At 62.1% G+C, this 6,000-nt stretch overlaps 1 protein-coding gene across 2 annotated transcripts in view; it reads right to left on the bottom strand.

Annotated features, from left to right (window-relative positions):
* Nucleotides 1–6,000, bottom strand: part of RASGEF1A (RasGEF domain family member 1A) — a 33,453-nt gene that overhangs the window by 12,393 nt on the left and 15,060 nt on the right. The gene's annotated exons all lie outside the window — the stretch shown is intronic.

The raw sequence follows: 6,000 nt of genomic DNA, 5'->3' as shown, positions 1-6,000 counted from the left end.
GGGATCAGAGACGGGGTTCAGAGACGGGGTTCAGATCAGGGATCAGAGACGGGATTCAGAGACGAGGATCAGAGACGGGAGTCAGAGACGGGAGTCAGAGATGGGGTTCAGAGACGGGGATCAGAGACGGGGTTCAGAGACGGGGTTCAGAGGTGGGTTTTCGAGACGGGGTTCAGAGATGAAATCGGAAGGTGAGTCTCCCCCTTCCTTGGGACCCAGGGTCGGTGCACCATCTTTGGGCTCAGGCCCGGGTCTCTGGGAGAGTGGCCGTCTGGCCGGGTTGTGTCCATGTGTGGAGAAAGAGTGGGCACAGGCCGTGCCCCCAGGCAGCAGGCCACCAGGCCCCTCCTTGCAGCTGTGGGACAGGCAGGCCCTCCGTGTGTCCCACAGCCCTCTCTCTCTCCCTCTCCCTCCCTCTCTCTCTCCTTTCTCCCTCTCCCCCTCTCTTCCCCTCTCTCCCTCCCTCTCACTCTCCCTCTCTCCCTGTCTCCCTCCCTCTCCCTGTATCTCTCCCTCTCTCTCCTTTCTCTCTCTCTCTCCCTCTCTCTCCCTCTCCCCCTCTCTTCCCCTCTCTCCCTCCCTCTCACTCTCTCTCCCTCTCCCTCTCTCTCTCTCCTTGTCTCTCTCTCCCTGTCTCCCTCCCTCTCCCTGTATCTCTCCCTCTCTCTCCCTTTCTCTTCCTCTCTCTCCCTCTCTCTCTCTCCCTTTCTCTCTCCCTTTCTCTCTCCCTCTCTCTCTCCTTGTCTCTCTCTCCCTGTCTCCCACCCTCTCCCTGTATCTCTCCCTCTCTCTCCCTGCCTCCCTCTCTCTCTCCCTGTCTCCCTCTCTCTCGCTGTCTCCCGCCCTCTCCCTGTATCTCTCCCTCTCTCTCCCTGCCTCCCTCTCTCTCTCCCTGTCTCTCTCCCTCTCTCCCTGTCTCCCCCACCTTCCAAGGTGAAAACACAGGGCACCAAAGCACAGAGTCCCTGGGAATTTCTGGACGTGGGTACAGAAAGAAAGGAAGGGAGCAGACAGGGGCTGAAACTCTGGGCTGAGCCCGTGAGGTGCAGAATGCAGAGCGGCACCCGGCCTGTGCGGGGCTCCCTGAGAAGGGCGAGGGGCCCAGGGGGCAGCGCGTGGGGCGGGTGGTAGCGCCAGGGCTCCCTGTGCAGGGACCCGTAGCTCTGATGTCCCTGTGCAGAGGGAAGAACGTCTGGCTCCCCGTGCGCGTGCCACCCTCCTCGGTTCACAGGGCCCCGCCGGCTGCGGGAGGCAGTGCCTGGACGGGGGGGTCACGGCCCTCGGCTGAGGAGATGGCAGCAGGTCTGTCTGTCCAGGTCTGTCTGTCCCACAAGCCGGCTCCTTCTCAGGATGCCCTTCCTTCTTGTCTCCAACCAGGACCCCGTGAGTCTCAGAGGGGACCCTCATTCAGCAAGTGGGGACAGCCAGAGTAAGATGCCAGGGACGGACGGGCAGGCGGTGACGGGGGCTCCATCATGGAAAACGGGCCAGAATAGCCCTCGGGGCCCCACCGCCCGAGAGCCCTGCCCTGCCCTCGCCAGGCTGCACGGAAGGGCTGCTTCTCCCTCGGAAGGCGCGTGGGCTTCTATTTTTTAACCTGCTCCACAGACTAAGTTTAGCTCAGCAAGATGCAGGGCACCAATTAGCAAGTGCAAATGACACATCTTGCCAGCCTCCCTCTGCTAGCAGGAGAGAGAGCCTCCCAGAGGGAGCTGGGAGCTGGGAGCTGGGTGCCGGGTGCCCGGGCCAAGGGCTGAGGGCCGCTTCACCCAGGGGCAGCCTCTCACAGAGATATTTCCTTTTTATTATTTATTTATTTTAGAGAGAGATGGAGAGGAAGGGGAAGATAGACAGAGAGACACCTGCAGCCCTGCTTCACCCTCATGAAGCTTTCCCCCTGCAGGTGGGGACCAGGGGGCCTGAACCCGGGTCCTGGAGCTCTGTAAGGTGCTTAACCAGGTGCGCCACCGCCCGGCCGCTCTGACAGAGATCTCCTAGCAGGTGTCTGTGGGGGTCTCACCCTGCTTCCAGAGCACTTGAGCCGTGAAGGGAGAGGGCAGAGCCCACAGCAGCAGGGCCAGAGCTGGGGACGTGCACGTCCATCCCTGCGGGGTCCTGGGGAAGCCCAACCTCCCTCAGCCGTTGGAGCCAAACTCTATGGACGCTTGGAAGTGGTCGCAGTGAGGTGAGGCAGGACGTAGGGTCTGGGGCAGGGGCCTTGCTGCTCGCCTCTGAGTGAACGAGTGAACTCATCCATCCATTCACGGACTCAAGGTCCCGCCATGGAGGACGCAGGTGAGGCCGGCACGTGCAGGGAGCACATGGAGGAAGCCGTGGCATGATGCTCGCGAGGGGTGGGGCTGGTAGAGCTGCAGCCAGCCGGGCACACCTGGCCCCGCGAGGAAGGGCTCCAGACCCCCGCTCCCACCTTCACAAGCACTGAGGCAGGGCTGCAGGTGTCTCTCTCTCCTGTCCACCTTTCTCTTCCCTCTTGACATCTCTCCGCCCTATCCAACAAAATAGAAATAGAGAAAAGTAGTTCAGTAAAAAGATGAGACCAGGAAGAGACCCAGCGGCAGGGGTAGGGCAGGGGCAAGGCGGCCTGGGGGCGAGGGCCGGGAGAGGCTGGTCGCCCGAGGACATGAGGTCTCTGCCCTGAAGATTTCTGGGAAAGGAGGAATGCTGGGAGCAGCAGGGAGCCCAGTGCGGTGCGGAGGCCTCGGGCGCCAGGATCCAGAGGCCTTCCCCACGTGCTCTGGGAAACTGCCCAGAGCAGTTGTCACTCGCTACTGCACAAATGTCTCCTCCTCTAAATGTGAGTCTGTCCCTGAACCCACCCTAGACCGTTCCCTGCCCAGAGTCCAGGCATGTGTGACGACCCCATACCACACCCCACGCCTGTCACGGGGAGGGAGGGTCTGGGAGGCTGTGGGTGGGCCACCATCCTCTGGTCCTGGGTCCTGGGTCCTGCGTCCTGGGTCCTGGGTCCTGGGTCCTGGGTCCTGGGTCCTGCGTCCTGCGTCCTGCGTCCTGGGTCCTGGGTCCTGGGTCCTGGGTCCTGCGTCCTGGGTCCTGGGTCCTGAGTCCTGAGGTCCTGGGTCCCGCGTCCTGGGTCCTGGGTCCTGCGTCCTGGGTCCTGGGTCCTGGGTCCCGTGTCCTGCATCCTGGGTCCTGGGTCCTGAGGTCCTGGGTCCTGGGTCCTGAGGTCCTGGGTCCTGCGTCCTGGGTCCTGGGTCCCGCGTCCTGGGTCCTGGGTCCTGGGTCCTGGGTCCCGCGTCCTGGGTCCTGGGTCCTGAGTCCTGGGGTCCTGCATCTGGTTACTGTGGTTGTGTCCTGGGTCCTGGGTCCTGGGTCCTGGGGTCCTGGTTTGCTAGGGTCCTGGGGTCCTGGGATACTGAGTCCTGCGTCCTGGGGTCCTGAGTTGGACCCTGTCTAGGTCCTTCAGGTTTTCTAGGTTGGGGAGGGGGTATGGGGCCTCACGCCCCTTCAGAAGCCCTTCCCCACGCAGCTGGCACACCTGAGGGAACAGTCTCAGGGAGGGGCTGAGCTGTGCCAGGCCTCACCTCCTGCTGCAGGAGCAGGTCCGTTTGCAGATGACGTGACTGGGTTCTGTCCGCCTGCTTGCTGGCTGCCACTGAGTCATCACTGGGGCTGGGTGCCAGCACTACCAATCTAACTCTCCCAGTGGCCTTTGTTTTTCCCTTTTATCTTTCTACTTTATTGGATACAACAGAGGGAAACTGAGAAGGAGTGGGGAGGCAGAGACAGAGAGACACGTAGTTAGGTATACACAGGGCACAAGGACCCGGGTTCAAGCCCCTGGTCCCCACCTACAGGGGGAAAGCTTCACGAAGGGTGAAGCAGGACTGCAGGTGTCACTCTGTCTCTCTCCCAGCTATCTCCCCTTTTCAATTTCTCTCAGTCTGTATCCAATAAATAAATAAATAAAAATTACTAAGAAATATAAGAGAACTGTGTTCAGCGTCTGAGTCCTCTCCCCAACAGCTCAGCCCCCCACAAGGAGGGGGAGGGGGCTCGCGGGGCCCCTGGCTCAAGTCTGGGGATGTGCCGTGGAGGCAGATGGCATCACTGTGCCCTCCCTGTGTGGCAGGTCCCAGTCAGCATCTCAGGCCACCCGGCTGCTACAGGCAGGTCCCCTGTCCCCTCTCCCAGCCTCCCTGCCCTTTGTGTTCAGGCACAAAAAAGTCAGCTTCCCTTGCTGGCACCGCTGCCTCCTGGCAGACACCCAGACTGCCAACCCAGGGCCCCCCTGCTTTGCAGCAGCTGTGGGGAGGAGGCAAGGGGCACCGGGCTCCCTGCGGGTCCCAGAGCCCCCCGGCCATCTCCCATGGGTGGGTTCCCTGCAGGTCCCAGAACCCCTGGCCGTCTCCCATGGGTGGGCTCCCTGCGGGTCCCAGAGCCCCTGGCCGTCTCCCATGGGTGGGCTCCCTGCGGGTCCCAGAGCCCCTGGCCATCTCCCATGGGTGGGGTCCCTGCAGGTCCCAGAGCCCCTGGCCGTCTCCCATGGGTGGGCTCCCTGCGGGTCCCAGAGCCCCTGGCCGTCTCCCATGGGTGGGTTCCCTGCAGGTCCCAGAACCCCTGGCCGTCTCCCATGGGTGGGCTCCCTGCGGGTCCCAGAGCCCCTGGCCGTCTCCCATGGGTGGGCTCCCTGCGGGTCCCAGAGCCCCCGGCCATCTCCCATGGGTGGGCTCCCTGCGGGTCCCAGAGGCCCCTGGCCATCTCCCATGGGTGGGGTCCCTGCAGGTCCCAGAGCCCCTGGCCGTCTCCCATGGGTGGGGCATGTAAGAAATGAGACCAGCACTCAGCACCTTCCTTCCCCCAGCTGCACAGTCCTCCCTCCCGAAGTCCCCTGGGCTCTGGGGCTTCGCAGCAGGTGGCCAGAGATGACCAGCCCCAGGGCCCCCACTTCCCAGGTGACCCACTGCAGGGGCTGCCCCCACAGCAACCACCTGACACTTCCCTGAGGATGGGACAAAGGCACAAAGCCTGGGGGCGAGGTGGGCACCGGGTTAAATGCAGGTGGCACCAAGCATGAGGACCGGCAAAAGGATCCCGGTTCCAGCCCCGGCTCCCCACCTGCAGGGGACTCACCACAGGTGGTGAAGCAGGTCTGCAGGTGTCTGTCTTTCTCCCTCCCTCTCTCCCCCTCCTCTCTCCATTTCTCTCTGTCCTGACAATAAAATACAAAAAAATGGCCTCCAGGATCAGTGGACTCATAGTGTTGGCATCGAGCCCCAGAGAGAACCCTGGAGGCAGAAAATAAAGAAATAAAAAGAAAAGCAAAGGCGCAAAGACTCTGCATCCAGGACTTCAGGTCTCAGTCCTTCAAAGAGCAGGAGCAGGGTTTGAATGTGTGACCACCTGGCCTTGCTCACACCCAGGCCGCCCACCCTGGGTGCTTTTTGTTTTTATGACAGATCACAGTTTTTTAAATACTCTTAATGACATAAGCAAGGAAAAAGCCACACAGTCATACCCAAAACTCCCCACCGGACACAGGACGCAGCGGGAATCCACTCTACAGCAGGGAGCGCCCCGCCTCTCACGAACCCGGCAGAGCCGCCCCAAGACCGTGATGGCAGGTGCGTCCAGCGGGGGCCCTGCAAGATGGGCACCACCTGGACCAAAAGCAGCACCTGCAGGGGCCGGGCGGCGGCACAGCGGGCTGAGCGCAGGTGGCACGAAGAAAGAGGACCGGCGTGAGGATCCCGATTCGAACCCCGGCTCCCCACCTGCAGGGGAGTCGCTTCCCAGGCGGTGAAGCAGGTCTCCAGGTGTCTGACTTTCTCTCCCCCTCTCTGTCTTCCCCTCCTCTCTCCATTTCTCTCTGTCCTATCCAACAACAACGACAACAATAAAAACAACAGAGCGACAAAATGGGAAGATGGCCTCCAGGAGCAGTGGACACGAGCAGTGCAGGTGCCCAGCCCCAGCGATGACCCTGGAGGGAGGGAGAGAAGCAGCGCCTGCTTGGAGCGC

Source organism: Erinaceus europaeus, chromosome 1 (genome assembly GCF_950295315.1).
Source record: "Erinaceus europaeus chromosome 1, mEriEur2.1, whole genome shotgun sequence".
In the NCBI taxonomy this organism is placed as follows: Eukaryota; Metazoa; Chordata; class Mammalia; order Eulipotyphla; family Erinaceidae; genus Erinaceus; species Erinaceus europaeus.
This window is presented reverse-complemented; position numbering and strand designations above follow the sequence as displayed.